Raw genomic sequence first — 19,270 nt, 5'->3', positions numbered from 1 at the left:
ACTTTTTTTTTTTCTTTTTCTGTCTTACCCTGGCATTTGGAAATTCCCCAGCCAGAGGTTGAATCTGAGCCAGAGTTGCGACCCGCACCACAACTGCAGCAATGCCAGGTCCTTAACCCACTGCACTGGGCCAGGAGTCAAACTGGCACCTCCACAGAGAGAAGCCTACATTAACCTACTGCGCCACAACAGGAACCCCCAATTTAACAATTTCTTAGTGCTGTAGAAGACTACACAGGCACATATCTGGCCCCTTAGTAGTAGGCTGAGTATGGATTTTCATAGCAGACAGGGGAAGAGAACCAACCACTGGGAACATATCCACAGGGATAGGGTCAGAACTTGGCAATATGGACATGTGTTCAAACTATTTCAAGGTATCAGGCCATAGTTCATGAGAGCAGTTGTCAATGAGAAGCCCGAGGCAGCAGTTGAACATTGAGTTCAACTGACAGAAAATCAAACAGCTCAGGGGGAGAGAGCACCCTGGAACTCAGACCAGCAGGTCAGAAGGGGTATCTGGAAGGCCTGTCTCAAGACCATCATTGTGTACGGCCACCATCTGTAATCAACCTAGCAGTGATCAACTGTGCCACACAGGCAACTGGAAGATAAAATTGGAATAGAGGCCTAGGCAAAGGCCCAACTATTAGAATAGGAACATATGAAGAGAGGTAGAGTTTAGAATCTTTATCAAGGTGAAACCAGTGGCAAGGATGACTTGATCCAAGGTCACAGACTATGGAGGTAGAATTGTTTAAAAATCTTTCTCAGGTGTGAGTTCCCGTCATGGCTCAGTGGTTAGCGAATCCGACTGGGAACGTGAGGTTTCAGGTTCAATCCCTGGCCTTGCTCAGTGGGTTAAGGATCCAGCGTTGCCGTGAGCTGTGGTGTGGGTCGCAGGTGCAGCTCAGATCCTGTGTTGCTGTGGCTGTGGTGTAGGCTGGCGGCTATAGCTCCAACTTGGCCTGGGAACCTCCATATGCTGTGGGAGCGGCCCCAACAAAGACAAAAAAAAAAAAAAAAATCTTTCTCAGGTGAAGCGACATTGGGTAATTTGCCCTAGGTCTTACTGTGAGGCTGCACAGTTGGAATTTTATCCCAGGCTGTCTGACTCTCTACATATTTCTGCTGTTTTGCTCTCTTCACTTCAAAATAAAACAAAACGCAAAAACAGCTGGATTTGTTTTTCTGATTTCAAAGTCCAACTGTGCAATTCTAGAGTTACATAATTTATTGCCGGTAAGGAATATAAATACCTTAAGAATTAACTCTCATGGAGTTCCCTGGTGGCCTCATGGTTACAGGATCTGGTGTCACTGCCGTGGCATGGAAGGCTGCTGTGGCAAGGGTTCAGTCCCCGGCTGGGGAACTTCTGCATGCTGTGAGGACAGCCACAAAAATTTAACTCTCGTAAACTCCTAATCTAAGAGTAAATCCTTCAAAAGGAACCAATGTATCCTTATGAAAATAGCACAATTCAGTTTTACCCATTTAAAACAATACATAAATTCACATGCTCAAATTTTTTTCATAAACTAAAAGCATACAGTTCAAAGGAACAAAGTTTTCTTGATATGAAAAACAGACTAACTGTAAGTCAACTATACTCTAATAAAAAATTAAGGAAGTGCTCGCTTCGGCAGCACATACACTAAAATTGGAATGATACAGAGAAGAGTAGCGTGGCCTCTGTGCAAGGATGACACGCAAATTCGTGAAGCGTTTCGTATTTTTTATTGATCAGTGGAAAAGGATAGAAAGCCCAGAATTAAACCCACACACCTACAGCCAACTCATCTATGACAAAGGAGGCAAGAATACACAATGGAGAAAGGACAGTTTGTTCAATAAGTGGTGCTGGCAAAAGTGGACAGCCACATGGAAAAGAATGAAATTAGACACTCCCTAACACCACACATAAAAATCAACTCCAAATGGATTAACGACCTAGATATAAGACCAGATACTATAAAACTCTTAGAGGAAAGCATAGGCTAAATACTCTCTGACATAAATGACAGCAACATCTTCTCAAATCCACCTCTTAGAGTGTTGATAATAAAAACAAAAATAAACAAATGGGGAGTTCCCGTCGTGGCGCAGTGGTTAACGAATCCGACTAGGAACCATCAGGTTGCAGGTTCGGTCCCTGCCCTTGCTCCGTGGGTTAACAATCCGGCGTTGCCGTGAGCTGTGGTGTAGGTTGCAGACGCAGCTCGGATCCCGAGTTGCTGTGGCTCTGTCATAGGCAGGTGGCTACAGCTCCAATTAGACCCCCAGCCTGGGAACCTCCATATGCCGTGGGAGCAGCCCAAGAAATAGCAAAAAAAAAAAAAAAGACCAAATAAATAAATAAATAAATAAACAAATGGGACCTACTCAAACTTAAAAGTTTCTGCACAGCAAAGGAAACCCTAAACAACACAAAGAGACAACCCACAGAATGGAAGAAAATCTTTGCAAGTGAATCGACTGACAAGGGATTCATCTCCAAAATTTATAAACACCTTCTGCAGCTCCATATCAAAAAAACAAACAAGCCCATCAAAAAATGGGCAGAAGATCTAAACAGACAATTCTCCAAAGAAGACATACAAATGGCCAAAAAACACATGAAAAGATGTTAGCATCATTCATTATTAGAGAGAAGCAAATCAAAACCACTATGAGGTACCACCTTACACCAGCCAGAATGGCCATCATCAAAAAGTCTACAAACAATAAGTGCTGGAGAGGGTGTGAAGAAAAAGGAACCCTATTTCACTGTTGGTGGGATTGTAAATTGGTAGCACCCCTGTGGAAAACAGTATAGAGATGCCTCAGAAAACTAAAAATAGAACTACCATTTGATCCAGTAACCCCACTCCTGGGCATCCATCCAGAGAAAACCACAACTCGCAAAGACACATGCACTCCAATGTTCATCGCAGCACTATTTGCAATAGCCAAGAAATGGAAACAACCTAAATGTCCATCGACAGAGGAGTGGATTCAGAAGATGTGGTACATATACACAATGGAATATTACCCAGCTATTAAAAGGAATGAAATAATGGCAACTGTAGCAACATGGATGGACCTAGAAATTATCATGCTAAGTGAAGTCAGCCATACAATGAGACACCAACATCAAATGCTTTCACTGACATGTGGAATTTGAAAAAAGGACAGACTGAACTTTTTTGCAGAACAGATGCTGACTCACAGATATTGAAAAACTTATGGTCTCTGGAGGAGACAGTTTGGGGGGTGGCGGGATGTGCTTGGGCTGTGAGATGGAAATCCTGTGAAATCAGATTGTTATGATCATTATACAACTACAGATGTGATAAATTCATTTGAGCAACAAAAAAAGTCAAAAAAATTAAGGAAAAAGAAAAATTGGCTATTATTAAGGATCAATGATCTATCCGGTTTCTTATTTCAAATTATTCTGAGATAATTATTATTTTTTTACATGTATTACAACAACAAATGGCATTCTGCTATAATTCAGATCTTTTAAACTTTCTTGTCTCTATTGTTGCCTTCCTGAGACTCAAATCTAAAGAAGGCTAAACCATCTTCTCCTCTAATTGTGCGTTTCCTCTTTCCAAAAAGCATTTCCTCTTGACGGCTCCATCAAAAATGTCAGTTCTGGGATTCTGAGTCATGATAGTGCTTTGCAGAAACAGGTAAAACAAAATCAAACAGGTAAGGAAAGTTGGAAATGGATGTCTGCTGGGCAATGGGCCAGCCAGCATGAAAAAAAGAGGAGTGTGGTACACAAGAATCAAAGGGAAAAAACAAACAAACAACTAAGTGATCCAGAGGCCAAAGGCAGGCAAAATTCAGTGTGCTAGAAACTAGCAGCTACCGAGCTGACCAGAAGTCCCAAAGGAAGGCTTTAGGAGACCCGGAGCGCCCAAAGCCAACCTGGTGTTTAGGAGCCCAGAGAGCAACGAGGAGGAAAGGGGCAGCCTGTGCAGATCTGGACAGCAGAAGTCATGCGACCAGGCGAGACGGTCCAAGCCGCCTCTCAGGACTGTCAGGAGAGGCAGAAAAAAGGAAACTTAGTTGTCCAGGGAATGCTGAGTTGGTCCAAACAGAAGAGGTCCTCCCTTTCCCTCGTTAATCAAAAGGTTTGACTCTATGGCTAGAAGCCATTGTCTTTTCACTGCCAGACACGCGTAAACAGATAGCCGTTCACAGCACCCCGCCGCTCTCTTCCTGGGTGGTGTGACGGTCCTCATTGGTTTCCAAAGACACTGCCCTGATTCCACGTGGCAGGAGGCTTACAGCATTTCAGGACAAGTTGAAAACTGCAAAGGGATCCTGCCCATTGACTCAGCTGGGTTGGGGAGCTTGCGTCTTAATAATCCCACACCAAGTTAGTACTTGTTGTGTCTACGCCATCCTAGTCTATCCCAGTGTCGGTCCGATTTTGTTCCAAAAGTGGTTTTCTTATTAAAACAGGAGTATTGACAGCTGGTACGGTGTAACCGGCTCCCTCTTTACAGAATGCTAACCGAGTTCCACAGATATGAGTCTGGTGACATTGCCCTTCTCTTTATAAAGCAGGTCTCACAGAACCCACCCCTGCTGAGGCCATCTGGGGAAGCAGAATCTTGTATCTCTACAGGCATAAGGGTGTATCCGTTTCGCTTCCTCTTTTTCAGCTGGGGATCATCTCACATAGTTACATACAGTTGGCCCTCCTTATCTGTGGTTTCCGCATCCAGATTCAACCAACAGCAGAATGAACATATTCGAACACAACTTCAGAAAGTTCCAAAAAGCAAAACTTAAATTTACAAATGTGAAGGCAACTATTTACATAGTATGTACATTGTATTCTGTATTGTAAGTAATCTAGAGATGACGTAGAGTCTACAGGAGGAGGTGTGGAGATTATATGCAAACACTACACCATGTTATAGAAGGGACTTGAGCAGCTGTGAACTGTGTTATCCTCGGGGGCCTGCAACCAATCCCTGGCAGACACCAGGGGTCAGGTGTACGCTGATAGTTAAATGACTTCGTGCTTCTGTCTCACCTGACTAGGCTGATAGCAGAAGTTGAGTTTATTTCCTTAGAAAATAAGATTCCTCGTACACTGGGTTCATAGAATGAGAACCAATGGATCCAGTTTTCCCTCCCCCCACTCATGTTCACAGTCACTGTAAGGTCAGGGACTTGCTGGCCACATGCATTCTTACAGACTCCTGGGATAACTGTTATTTACATGGATTTGGATCAGATGGCCTGAGATTGAGTACCAGCTCTATAATTTCCTAGAGAAATGACTTTGGGTAAATTATCCAGTTTTTCTGTTGCCAGTTTTCTCATCTCTGAAAGACAAAAAAAAAAAAAAAAAAAAAAAAAAAACTTAAGTCCCAGGCTTGTTGTGTGAATTAAACAAAATAATACATCCGAAAGTGTTTTGCATGTTGCAAGTTTTCTGTGGAGAGTAACACAGACGTTAGGTAAAAGCCTTGGTACCTGGAGGGGAGGGGCCAACACTGATCCCCGCAGAGTAGCCTTCAGATTTATTTGCATTTGAGACTCTTCTTTCACAGTGCATAATTTTATTTTATTTTTTAAAAAAACACACCACTCCCCAAGGGCCCTTTTTCTACAGATGGCTTTCCTCTTGAGTAGATGGAAATTTCCAGAGTGCTGGTACCGAGAGAAAGTTTAGCTTAAATCCCCTTGTAGCTTTAATGGTAGCTGGATTGGTAGCATTACCATGAGCTTAAGGACCATGGCTTCACACCCAAGAAAATGGGCTTAGAGAGGCTGGATCATTTATCCTGGCTCACACAGTCACTATTTAACATGGTTCACTGGGTTCCACCTGTCTGCGGGTGTACAGTCTCAGCTACACCACCATCCCTCAGAAGCCTGCATTTCACCCCAGGACTCCTCTTTCAGTTTCTCCATTGCACTGTGCTCCTTCCCGCCCCATGGCTTTTGCACACGCTTTTCCCACTCCCCAAAATGCTTCTTGCCTCTTCCTGTCCTCTCCCCAAACTTCTAGTTATCCTGCACATGTCAGCTCAGAGGAGTCTTCCCTGACTCCCAAGGCAAGTTGAGTCCACATCATATGCTCCCAAAGCCTACAATGGCCTGTAATTACATTTGTGAGATTATTTGGTGAGTGCCTGTCATCACTTCTAGATCATAAACCACTTGAGAGCTCAGGCTGTGTCTATTTTTTGTTTACCATCATAACCACAGAACTTAACTGTACACCCAGTACATAGTAAACTTACAATAAATATTCAAATGAATGAATAAACTAACTGGACATGGAGTTCAAATCTCACACCATTTTTCACTAGCCCAAAACACAATAGCTTGCTCTGGACAGTATTGACTTTATAAGGTTCTGTGACTCTCATGGTCACCCTAGAGTTGTGACACCAGAGTTTGATGTTACTATCAAGGACACTGGTATTAATATGGTATCATCAGAACCCTTATAGAAGACTGTGGAATCCTGGCTTGTATCATGTGAGGTCTAGCAAATTATGTGTGCCAAAGATAAAGCGAAAAAAAAAAAAAAAAAAAAAAAGTTAAGGAGTTCCCGTCGTGGCGCAGTGGTTAACGAATCCGACTAGGAACCATGAGGTTGCGGGTTCGGTCCCTGCCCTTGCTCAGTGGGTTAACGATCCGGCGTTGCCGTGAGCTGTGGTGTAGGTTGCAGACGCGGCTCGGATCCCGCGTTGCTGTGGCTCCGGCGTAGGCCGGTGGCTACAGCTCCAATTCAACCCCTAGCCTGGGAACCTCCATATGCCGCGGGAGCGGCCCAAGAAATAGCAACAACAACAACAACAGACAAAAAGACAAAAAAAAAAAAAAAAACAAAGATAAAGCGAACCCTTAGTGCTATTTATTGTTTAAAAAAAGGATTTGGAGTGGTTTATAGAAATACAGATGAGGCTTGGATCTGCCATTGCTGTAGCTGTGCTGTAGGCTGGCAGCTATAGCTCCGATTTGACCCCTAGCCTGGGAACCTCCATAGACTGCAAGTGTGGCCCTAAAAAGAAAAAAAAAAAAAAAAAAAGACCAGATACTCAGGAAGAAACATAGCTTTTCCTATGTTGTCATAGTGTCTAGATACTGTTCTTAGTAATGATTCTACACTACTGCAGCGCGGTGACTACCGTAATGTAGCTGTTTCTTAAAATATTTCTTAGTGTAGACTCAAGGCAAAATGCTAAAATGTAGGTCAGAAAAGGGCCATGTCATGAGGAAGCAGGGTGTTGGAACATGTGTCCCAAGACATCTCTCCAAGGATCTGTCCCCGCACCTGACAAAATTTCGAAAGACTCGAGAATGGGTCTATTCCCAGCAGGCCGTACCCCCTGAGCATGATTTCTACAAGTGCACTGTCATTAATAACTCAGCATCAGCTAATTCAAGGTTGCATTTTCTTAGACGAGCCTGACGTGCTGAAGGTCTATGGTGTAAGTAAGCAAAATCAACCAGGAACTGACAGCTTTCATGAAGGACAGCGCCTAACGAGTATGCACACCTAAAGAGAGAGCCACCCGCCTTTCCCACGGACGTGGGCGAGAAAATGCAGGGCCAAGGTCTTCCTCGGACTACATGTTTGGAGGATCCTCTCGACACACACACACACACACACACACACACACACAACAGGCATACGGCATGAGGTCTTAGCTGGGGAAAAAAGAGTTTTAATTACAACATAATAAATGCTTGTAAAATATTCAGACCACAGAGAACGTCTCCTACCCTTCCCCCCGTTTTCCCTGCCCCTCGGTACCCACCAGGGGTGGCATCTTGTGTCTCCTTCCCGTGTCTCCTTCCTGTGTCTCCTTCCTGACCTTTGTGACCAACTTGAGGAAATCCCTGAGGATTCCAGGACCTGATGCCACTAACACTATAGCATGATTCTCTCTCTCTCTTTTTTTTCTAAGGGGAACGGATGAGATGAACAGGCTGTAACTGAGTTCCACAGAGTCTGCTTTGCACATTTGTTGAAAATCAGTTGTCCATCATGTACACGTCTCCTTCTCAGTCTCTATTCTATTGTATCAACGTATTTATCCACCTTTACACCAATACCACATAGTCTTGAATAATGTAGCTTTATATTACCTTAAAATCAGGTAGTGTCTGGCTTCCAAATTTGTTCTTTTTTTCTCTTTTTAAAAATATTTTGGGGAGTTCCCATTCTGGCACAGCAGAAACAATCTGACTAGCATCCATGAGGATGCAGGTTTGATCCCTGACCTTGCTCAGTGGGTCAGGGGTCTGGCATTGCCGTAAACCTTGATTTTAGGTCATAGTTGAGGCTCAGATCCTGCGTTGCTGTGGCTGTGGCGGAGGCCGGCAGCTACAGCTCCGATTCGACCCCTGGCCTGGGAACCTACATATGCCGCAGGTGCAGCCCTAAAAAGGAAAAAAAAAAAAAATTTGGCCACTGAAGGATTTTTGCATTTCCACGTGAATTTCAGTCAGCTTGTCAATTTCTATGAAAAAGCCTTTAGAAATTTTGTTTGAAATTGCATTGACTCATTAGAACAAACTGGGAAGAACTGACCTCTTAGCAATATTTTGTTTGCTGACCCATTACAAGGTATAGATCTCCATTTATTCTTTCATTTCCCTCAACAATGTTTCTAGTTTTCAGTATATGGGTCTTTCACATCTTATGTAAGATTTTATCCCTAAGTATTTCAAATTTTTGGACACATTTTCAACTGGAAATGGTATTTAAAACTTTTAATTTCTAATTGTTTATTGCAAATACATATGCATTTAGTCAATTTTTTGTATGTTAATCTTGTGTCCTTACTAAACTTATTAGTTCTAGCAGTTTTTTAGAGATTCTGTCAGATTTTGTACATATATTATTATTTTACGAATAATATAAATATTATTGTGAATAAAGACAAGTTTACTCCTTCTTATCTGGATGTTTTCCCCCTTAACATACTGCTCTGGCTAGAACCTCTAGGTTGAAGTTAAGTGGCGAGAATAAATATTTTTCTCTTGTTTCTAACCTTAGGTAGAAAGCATTCTATCTTTCACCATTAAGTATGATGTTAGCTATAAGTTCTGTTAGGTTTTTCTGGTTTTGGTTTTGGTTTTTTTGTCTTTTTAGGGCTGCACTTGCTGCATATGGAAGTTCCCAGGCTAGGGGTCCAATCAGAGCTGCAGCTGCCGGCCTACACCACAGCCACAGCAATGCCAGATCCTTAACCCACAGAGCAAGGCCAGGGATCAAACCCAAATCCTTATGGATACTAGTCGGTTTACTACTGCTCAACCACAACAGAACTCCTAGCTATAGGTTTTTGATGTAGGCCATCAGCAAGTTAAGGAAGTTCCCTTCTAATCTGTTTGTTGAGTTTTGATTGGCAAAGGATGAGGGATGTTGAATGTTTTTCCTCCATCTTTTTTTTTTTTTTTTTTTTGGTCTTTTGTCTTTTGGGGGCCACACCCATGGCATACGGAGGTTCCCAGGCTAGGGGTCTAATCAGAGCTGTAGCTGCTGGCCTATACCACAGCCACAGCAATGCCAGATCCAAGCCGCATCTGCGACCTACACCACAGCTCATGGCAACGCCGGATCCTTAACCAACTGAGTGAGGCCAGGGATAGAACCTGCAACCTCATGGTTCCTGGTTGGATTTGTTTCCATTGCACCATGATGGGAACTCCTCCATCTATTGGGATAATCATATTACTTTCTATTTCAGTTTGTTAATATTGTATATTACACTGATTGATTTTCAAATGTTAAACCAGCTTTGCCTTCCTGGAATAAACCTTATTTGGCTATGATGTATTCTTTATCTTATATGTTGTTGAATTTTATCTGCTAAAAATACTTTTAGAATCTTTTCACCATGTTCACAAGGCATATTGGTCTATATATAGTTTTCTTGGAATGTCTTTGTTTTTGGTATTAGGATAATACCGGCCTTATAGATTAAACTGGGAAAAACTTTCCACTTTTCAATTTTATGAGAGAGTTTGTGCAGAACTGGTATTATTTCTTTCTTCTATGTTGTTTAGAATTTGCCAATGAAACAATCTGGGCCTGGAGTTTTTTTCCTTTTTTAAAAAATCATTCATTCATTTAAAAAATTTTTACAAGGCAGACTGCAACATTCAGTGTCTTATTTGGATGTGTCTAGTGTCTTAGAAGACTGACCATTCTATTTCCTCCTACAAATGGACCTTGAGAGCTTTTGGACTTTTATTTGTAGGATAGTTTTTAACCACAGATTTAATTCTTTAATTGATATAGAGCTATTTAATTCCTTTTCTGAGTAAATTTTAGTAGTTTGTGTCCTTCAAAGAATTTGTATATTTCATCCCTATGCTGTTGAGTTATTAGGTACAAAGTTATTTATTATATTCCCTTATTATCTTTTTAAGAACTATAGAATCTGTACTGATGTCAACACTCTCATTCTTGATATTGTATTTCTCTGTTTTTCTTTCTTGTATTTCTCTCAGAGTTGTATTTCTGTTTTTCCCTGACCAATCTGGCTACAGATTTATTAATTTATCAATTTTATTGATCTTCTCAACTAGCTTTTGGTTTTATTGATTTTCCTCTTTTTTGGTATTCAATTTATATTCATTTTTATCTCTATTATTTCCTTTTTCTTTTCTCTGGGTTTAATTTGCTCTTCATTTTCTAGTTTCTTAAGGTAGTTTCTTAAATTTCAAAGGTCTTTTTTTCTCTTTTGTTGTTGCTGTTTCGGAGAGTAAATCTAGTTTGTGTATCCCATCATGCATGAAAACAGAAGTCAGATTTAGTTAATGGTAATTAGCTCTTCATCAAAGTTTTATTGATCATAGAACCTAGATCTTTCCTTCTGTGTGTTGTTTAGGTCTCCAGATTCCAGATCTGCCATTTGATACCAGTATTGTCAACTAGGCATCAGACCAGTAAATTGGGGTTTTTTGCTTGTTTTTCATTTGTTTCTCTGGACAAAATTAGAATTAATGGTTGTTTTTCACTGAAAAACCTCTCCTTTTTATATATTATGGCCTTTCTTTGTATTTTGTGATCTTAGAGCTCAAAGTATTTCTGGGGATTGAGGAAAATAACAGCATGCTTGATAATTCAAGTGAATAAATTATGCTTTTTTAAATTCCAAGGATCTAATGACACTCTAGGGTTTATCCACATGTACTCTGGGGAATAAGCGATGGATTCCATAGCTCAAGGAATAACAAGTGATGTTATCTAGGGTTCTGAGTACCCAGTTTCAGCTGAACTCTGAAATGTGGACTATTCTCTTGGGATAGCCTTAGAACTCAGAGGAGACCAAGAGGATGGATGGATCCTGCTAAATCTAAAGCTGGAGTCTGTGATGCATTTAAGATAAGTCCAGGGCAGGAGTTCCTGTCTTGGCTCAGAGGTAAAGAACCTGACTAGCATCCATGAGGACACAGTTTCGATCCCTGGCCTCACTCAGTGGGTTATGCAAGGATCCGGCTTTGCCATGAGCTGTGGTGGAGGTCACAGACACAGCTCAGATCCGCGTTTCTGTGGCTGTGGGGTAGGCCACCAGCTGCAGCTCCATTTTGACCCCTAGTCTGGGAACTTCCATATGCCACGGGTACAGCCCTAAAAAACAAACAAGATGTGTCCAAAAATTCTGCAATATTCTCCCCTACAAGACTCTCCCTTCCATTGAGTGTTGGCTGGACTTCGTGAATTGCTTCTAACAAACTGAATATGACATAACTGACAAGTCCATTCAAGATTAGGCCATAAAAGACTTTGCAATTGCAGTTTCTAAGTTAGTCTCTTTCAGATCGCTCATTCTGGGGGGAAACCAGCTACCATGTTATGGGGAAAGATCCACTCAACAAGGACCTGAGCCAGCAGCCGTGTGAGTGAGATATCTTGGAAGCAGATCCTCAGCTCCATTTAAGGCTTCAAATGACATCTTAACGGTAGCATCATAAGAGATGCCAAGCCAGATTCGCCCTGCGAAGCTGTTCCAGAATTCTGACCTTTAGAAACTGGCTTAAATAATAAATGTTGCTTTAACCGCTAATTTTAAGGTGATAGGTTATGCAGCAATAGACAGCTAATACAGATTCATCGTGAAATTGTTTCTGAGACTTGAGATAAATAAGAGTGGGTTTCTAGAACTCAGATGGTACCAAGGTAAACTTCTTAGCAAGACTCTCTAAGGAGCTCTCAGAATATTGATGGAAAAGCTATGACAGGTTTGGAGGGTCCAGGGACAACGGGGGAAAGACACTTCAGTGATGCAGAGTTCTTTGATAAGTGGTTCTGTAGTTCTAGGGAAGTGCTGGAGTTTTTTGTTTTTTATTTTAAATAGTGATAAAAGAGCTACACAGATTTTAGAGAGTTCAAGAGATAAAAAGCAAAGATTCTGGAGCTCAAAAGATGGAGAACTCTTTTTCGGTGTGATGAAAAACAGGAGTTTTTTTCCACTTTCTCATCTTTAACATTATCATATTCAGAAACTGTAGAAATTTAGATAAACAAAAAGAAGAAAATTAAAATTACCATATGGAAACAATCTGTTAACATTTTTAGTTTGTTAATCTAACAAATTAATAAATATAGACACGCAGATAAACAAACTTAATCTGTACTTCAATTGGCCCTTTAGGAGGTCATTTTGGCATTCTTTGAGCCTGGCTGCATCTGAATGATGTGGCATCTGATATGACCAGTGGAATCCACGGTCATAGGTTCATACCTGCACCTTTGCCCTAAAGTAAATCACCTGAACAGGTATCATGCTGTTTGGGACCCTATGCCTCTGGCTCAAGCATTTCAAAAGCCTCTAGATTCTGGTCCTGGCTGAAGCTCTATTAGTAGGAAAGGAAAATTCATTCCTGGATTAGGTATTCTCTTTGTAAGAGGGACCCACTAGCGCTTTAAGAATAGGAGCGTTCCAATGTCCGGGGTGATTTCTTTGAGGAATAATATTACTTTGGAGGCATAGTGTTGGTCTCTGTTGCTGACGCATTAGACATTCAGAGGCACTGGTAACTAGATTGTTAAACATGAGCTCGTGCTGATAGCACCATATGTAGCCTCCACCTGCCACATGACTATTCCATTGACGTGGCCATCATATCACTCTGGGATTGCTGCTGGTGATGTCTGATCCACATCAACTGCTTGAGCCAGTTTGTCTACAGGTTGTTTAGCGTCTGGTGCCTGCTTTCTGATGGTATTGACATGTGATACAAAAATCTCCACACTCGTGGAGTTCTCTTGAGGTTCAGTGGGTTAATGGTCTGGTGTTGTCACTGCAGCAGCTTGGTCGCTGCTGTGGTGCAGTTTTGATCTCTGGCCAGGGAACTTCTGCATGCTGTAGGCGCAGCTAAGCCCCCCACTCCCACCCCCCAAAACCCAAACAAACAGATCTTCACACTTGTCCTCCTCCCGCATTTTTATAACAGTCTTCCGCCCAGAACTCTTTGTCTCTGGTTTTCCAGTGTTTCTCCTTCCAGGCCTCCAACAAAACAGCCAAGTCATTGCCCACAACTCACGAATCTATACGTATTCTTGTTTCAGGCCATTTCTCCTTCCATCAGAGAGATAACCAGGTACTCTGTTCCCAGCTCTGTCATTTGGGAAGATATGCCTTCTCCACTGTCTTCCTGGACCAACTCTGAATGTGGCTATAATACAGCCAACCATTTCTAGCCTGTATATACTCAATGTGTTGACCCATCTATAAACCAGTCTTGGGCTTTTCACTCAGCTTTACCTGTTCATCTGGAACCCTTCACTAGGCCATGGGTACAAGCCATGGGAGGAGAACTGGTGTAACATGAGGGTCTGAGACATTTGCTCATACTGCTTATTTGTGCCCTCTGATCCTGCCTGAACTTGAGTCTGGATATTCTATTTCCATCTTACAGAGGATTGCTACTAAGCAATCTTTAAAAAAAATTTTTTTTGTCTTTTCTAGGGCTACACCCGTGGCATATGGAGGTTCCCAGGCTAGGGGTCAAGTCAGAGCTGTAGCCGCCGGCCTACGCCACAGCCACAGAACGTGGGATCCGAGCCACATCTCTGACCTACACCACAGCTCATGGCAATGCCAGATCCTTAACCCACTGAGCAAGGCCAGGGATCGAACCCACAACCTCATGGTTCCTAGTTGGATTCGTTAACCACTGAGCCATGACGGGAACGCCCCCATCCAGCGCTTTGACTTGGTGTAATTGACAGAACATAGCTTTGAGGGGAAATTCTAGATGCATAAGTCCTTTGACGTTCCATAGTCAAGCATTCTGCCTTTACCAAAGTAACTTGCCCTCTGCAACTTGCCAAGAACTGTTTTGCAAATGATATGTAATTCTCTGCTGTGGATAGCATGACCTTTCTCCAAAGTCTCAGGGGCCAACCATGTGATTCTCCTGCTGGGGTTTTCCAAAGGCCCTTACTGCATTTTTTTGATACCACTACCACCTCCAACACCATAGGGCCTGCTGGATCATATGACCCATGTGGCAGGGCTGATGGTGCCACAGTTTGGACCTGCTGGAGTATATTCTTCTGCTCTGAGCCCCCTCAAAACTGACATCCCTCCATGCCATCCAACATATGGGCAGGAGCAATATGTTGCCTCCAGAACCCAAAGAGACTTCCAGTCTCTATGCTTCCATCTTCATGGTGATGGTGAAAGATGTTACAATTTGTATTTCACTTTGAAGGGATTGTTCTGGTAACCCTTTACCACTGGACTCCTAAAAACGGAATTGACTGGTCTCTGAATCTTTGTGGAATTTCTCTCCCAACTCTGGAATGCGTGTGTCTCACCAAGGCACCTGGCTACCTCCGCCTGACCACAAGACACCCAATACGCAGTGAGTTGCCCATTTTAACTGGCAGTGGTCTGAGCCACAAAACTGTGAATTTGGTGAGCCAAGCATTCCATCACCAAGGAGAAATGGCATGTTCGAGATCAGACTGGGGGTTCCTGTTGTGGCTCAGGGGATAACAAACCTGACTAGTATCCATGAGGACGCAGGTTCAATCCCTGGCTTTGTTCAGTGGGTTAAGGATCTTGCGTTGCCACAAGCTGCAGCATAGGTCACAGATGTGGCTCAGATCTGGTGTTGCTGTGGCTGTGGCTCTGGTGTAGGCAGGCAGCTCTGGCTCCAATCTGACCCCTAAAGTGGGAACCTCTGTATGCTACGAATGCAGCCCTAAACAGACAGAAAAAAAGACAAATTCACCCCACTGGGCATAACTTTGACAGTACATCTTATGGTCCATTTGCCAAGAGAGATGGATTGAAATGTGGATTTACATAAATTCAAGGACAGGGGCTAAGGGTTTAGTCACATGCTCAGAAACTTGGAAGGAAGAACAGAACACCAAGGCGTCGGTTGCTGGAGGTTTAGGGAGGATATATATGAATGAACACCTGGGAATGATTCCAGAATGTGAGACTATTTGTGTCCTTTGTGAATGCCCATCAGATAGCCTTTGCAGTAGGAGATATTCTGAAGAGTCAGGTGGACAAAATTACCCGTTTTGAGGCTCTCAGATTCTTTACCCAAACATGTCAGTACTTGAAAACAGACTCATGGAAAGATTCGTGGTGTCAGGGGTGCAGATTATTCATAGATGTAATATAGGGCTCTCCTCAACAAAGCTAATCTGGCTACTACCAGCGTTTTAGTCATGGTCTTGAGCCCTCAATTCAGCACTATACTCAGCAGAACACTGCCACCTGGTGGCAGGTTGGTTCTACCGCCCCTTTCTACTGGTGTTCAGAAAGAATAATTTAGTAATTTGTCCTCATTGCAACAGAAATTTATTCTAGATAATCTTTCTTCCTACCATATGTCTTCCAGAAATGTTATCCATGTACTTGCTTAATGCTGCGTTCACCATCATGGTATACCATACCACATTGCTTCTGATCAAGGAACATATTTTGCAATTAAAAAAAAAAAGGTAAGACTGTGATTATGGGATTCACATGTAGCCTGTCTTCAGCAATTCTTAACAGAGTAGTGTCATTCAGGGTAATCTACTCAAAATCAATGGAGGGATGGAGTTCCCGTTGTGGCTCAGTGGGTTAAGAACCTGACGTCTTTATGAGGATGCAGGTTCAGTCCCTGGCTTTGTTCAGTGGGTTAAGGATCCCGGGTTGCTGCAAACTGTGGCATAGGGCACAGATGCAGCTCAGATCCAGAGCTGCTGTGGCTGTGGCGTAGGCCTGCAGCTGCAACTCCAATTTAACCCCTGGCCTGGGAACTTCTATATGCTGCAGGTGTGTCCCTAAAAAGAAAAAGAAAGTAATGGAGGAATGAGAATGGGACCCAGCTCCTGGGAAATGGACTAGAAGGGAAGAGGTGGGAAAGCAGGATGCTGCCTTCTAGCTGGGGCTCTAAGGGCAGCTCTCTCCTGTGGTGCCAGATAAGGATGCAAAAGCCAGGAGACCGAGCGAGAAGAGATACAGAAGCAGAGAGAAGAGATGTAGAAGCGTATCCGCCTTCTCAGCAGGGTTTTCAGGGTTTATGCTCAGCTTGGCATTGTAGCATTTAGGGTTCCTCTCAGTGGGAAAACAGCTAAATCCATTTTTAAAACTTGCAAGGTCCATAGGGAAGAAGGACACAACCTATGAAATCTCAATGTTCATGAAACCAGGACCTTAATTTTTCGGAAGAAATGGAGATGTGTTCGAGAGAGGTAAGGAGCGAGGGGCCGAGTGGTTGCTGTATCTCTCTTCTCAACCGCCTACCGCTGTGCCTCTCCCTTTAAAATCTCTATACCGGAGTTCCCGTCGTGGCGCAGTGGTTGATGAATCTGACTAGGAACCATGAGGTTGCGGGTTCGGTCCCTGCCCTTGCTCAGTGGGTTGATGATCCGGCGTTGCCATGAGCTGTGGTGTGGGTTGCAGATACGGCTCGGATCCCGCGTTGCTGTGGCCCTGGTGTAGGCCGGCGGCTACAGTTCCAATTGGACCCCTAGCCTGGGAACCTCCATATGCCGCAGGAGCGGCCCAAGAAATGACAAAAATAAATAAATAAAATAAAATAAAATAAAATCTCTATACCTCCACGACCTACCTCACCATTGATACTGCCCAATAAAGAAGTGAGATTACCGGCAAACACACCGCAGAATAGGCAGGAAGGTAAGCTTCATGCCTTAAGCCCTAATAATGTAATCTTCCTGGCCTTTGGTCTCAGTACCATGACAAAGCAAATACTTTGGTGAGTGGTGCCCAAACCTGGAACTTGGCTTTAGGCCAGTCCTAAGGGCACAGGCTCCAGCCGTTGGGCCTGTGTCCTCTGGCCTCACCTGGAGCAGGCCAGTTCTCACTCCTTCCTTAACCCTGTGGGGCACTGGGAGTTTAGGCCGGCTGCCCAGAGAATTACACTGTGAGTTAAAGTCAGTTCAGGTGGAACGGAAGAAGCCCGAGGCAGACAAAAATCCATGACTCTAGGAGGCAATCATAGGTAGACACAAAGCTTAGATCATTTCTTGACTCCGCTGTATCAGGAGCTGGCCAGACCCCTGTGTTTTTTACCTGATCAGCCACCTTTTTTTCTTTTTTTGGTTTTTAGGGCTGCACCCACAGCATATGGAGATTCCCAGGCTAGGGGTCAAATGGGAGCTGCAGCTGCCAGCCTACACCACAGCCACAGCAATGGGGGATCCGAGCCGTGTCTGCAACCTACACCACAGCTCACGGCCACACTGGATCCTTAACCCACTGAGTGAGGCCAGGGATCAAACCGGCAACCTCATGGTTACTAGTTGGATTCATTTCCACTGCACCATGACAGGAACTCCTGATCAGGCACTTTTTAATGTCCTGGAATTGGGGCAGGAGAGGGGGTTAAGGAGAGCTCCAGGGTTGCTCTGGGAGGGGAGGTGCATCTTAGGCTAGTTATTCCAAGGCTCAGATACTCTGGAAGGATCTGGAGGAGCACACGGATGTTAGCAAGCTTAGCCCAGTGACACCTCTATTCTGTGCCTGGAAAAAAATCTTTGCATAGGCGAGCCAGGGGGATGCCAAGATGCCTATTTTCCAGCACTGTTTCTCTGCTGTCCCCAGGTGCCTGTCATTCAGCAGATCTGGGTGTCATGGGACTGTCTCCATAGTTTACATCTTTGAGCATTTTTCCTGAGTCAGGATTCATTTATGACAAACACTTATTTTCTTTAATGTCAGCCCTTTAATCATTTTTATTATCTACTACTAAATCTTTGCCTCTACCCTCTATACTCCCTGGTTTTTACTTTATGAAATAGCTTTTTTAAACCATTTATTCTGACTAATTAGCCATGGTTTTTCTGCCATCGCCTTTATTGCTTGAAAAAAAAATTATTTCCTTAGAGGCACATTATGCCTAACTTTTTTTTTGGCCTTTTTAGAATACTTTTTGTTTTTATTAAAAATGATTTTTAATAGTAGATTGATCTCATCAGGCAGTTTTAATTCTGTTTACTATTTATAAATATGGGAAGTGATTAATATTCGGTTTTCCTTTTTCTATCCATGTCCCTTTCTAAAAATTAGGTCAAGATAGTTTGCCAAGAAAAAAGAAGGCCGACTGCAAAAAAAAAAAAAAAAAAATCACTGCTGAGATTTGACTGAAATTTTGCAAGAGTGTTCAACAAAGCCATTGATGCTGCAGACGTCACTGTTCTTGGGACTCTTAATCTTGAGACTGAGACGTTAGGAGACTCATCTGTTGCCAGGAACTTTAGTTTTTCTATTGCTCATAAGCCCAAAGAATCTCACTTCTCTTCTTGGAAAAATATAAAACCCATAAACCCATAGCTTCTTCCCTTCACGTGTTCCCCTATTGGATGTTTTGGAAAGAAGGAAATGAAAAATATATATCTATCTGCCACCTTTCATGTTACTTGTTTAACATATGAAGTCTCAAGTAATCCTCATATTGACCCCCATGGCCCACATCTGACAGAAAATTTAAGCCCAGAGTAGTCAATTAATTGAAGCAAAATCACACAGCTGGTAAGTTAGCAGCATGGGATCCAAACTCAGATCGGCCTAATTTTAAGGCCTGAGCTATTGCTCAGAAAAAGATAAGGATCACTTCATAAACAAGGCAGTGAGTCAGCAATAAATGTTTTATCCAGATGCCCACACAAATTAAAGGCCAGAGCAAAGCAAGGTATTATAAAGCATAAACCAGGCCAGCTGAAGTTAGGGAGATGTGGATTTCAGAGGTCGGGTTGGACACTGGGCAGGCTCTGGGAGTGTGGAGATGGATTTGGCCGCACAGGAGCGTG

At 42.9% G+C, this 19,270-nt stretch overlaps 1 long non-coding RNA gene and 1 other non-coding gene across 2 annotated transcripts in view; one reads left to right on the top strand and one right to left on the bottom strand.

Annotated features, from left to right (window-relative positions):
* The first annotated feature begins 1,630 nt into the window (after positions 1–1,630).
* Positions 1,631–1,737, top strand: LOC146404263 (U6 spliceosomal RNA). Its single transcript, XR_014845043.1, has one exon. It is a non-coding gene; the product is annotated as a U6 spliceosomal RNA (small nuclear RNA).
* Positions 1,718–19,270, bottom strand: part of LOC146404262 (uncharacterized) — a 93,061-nt gene continuing 75,508 nt past the window's right edge. Inside the window, exon 7 of the long non-coding RNA XR_014844778.1 lies at positions 1,718–5,333. This is a non-coding gene — a long non-coding RNA (uncharacterized LOC146404262). The remainder of the gene's footprint in view (positions 5,334–19,270) is intronic.

This window comes from Sus scrofa, chromosome 4, assembly GCF_054392235.1.
Source record: "Sus scrofa isolate SSC_HxYL_T2T_F1_AM1 chromosome 4, Sscrofa_HxYL_maternal_Yorkshire_Landrace_v2.0, whole genome shotgun sequence".
NCBI classification, from domain to species: domain Eukaryota; kingdom Metazoa; phylum Chordata; class Mammalia; order Artiodactyla; family Suidae; genus Sus; species Sus scrofa.
The sequence above is the reverse complement of the archived record's forward strand: the minus strand, read 5'-3'. Positions and strand labels throughout refer to the sequence as shown.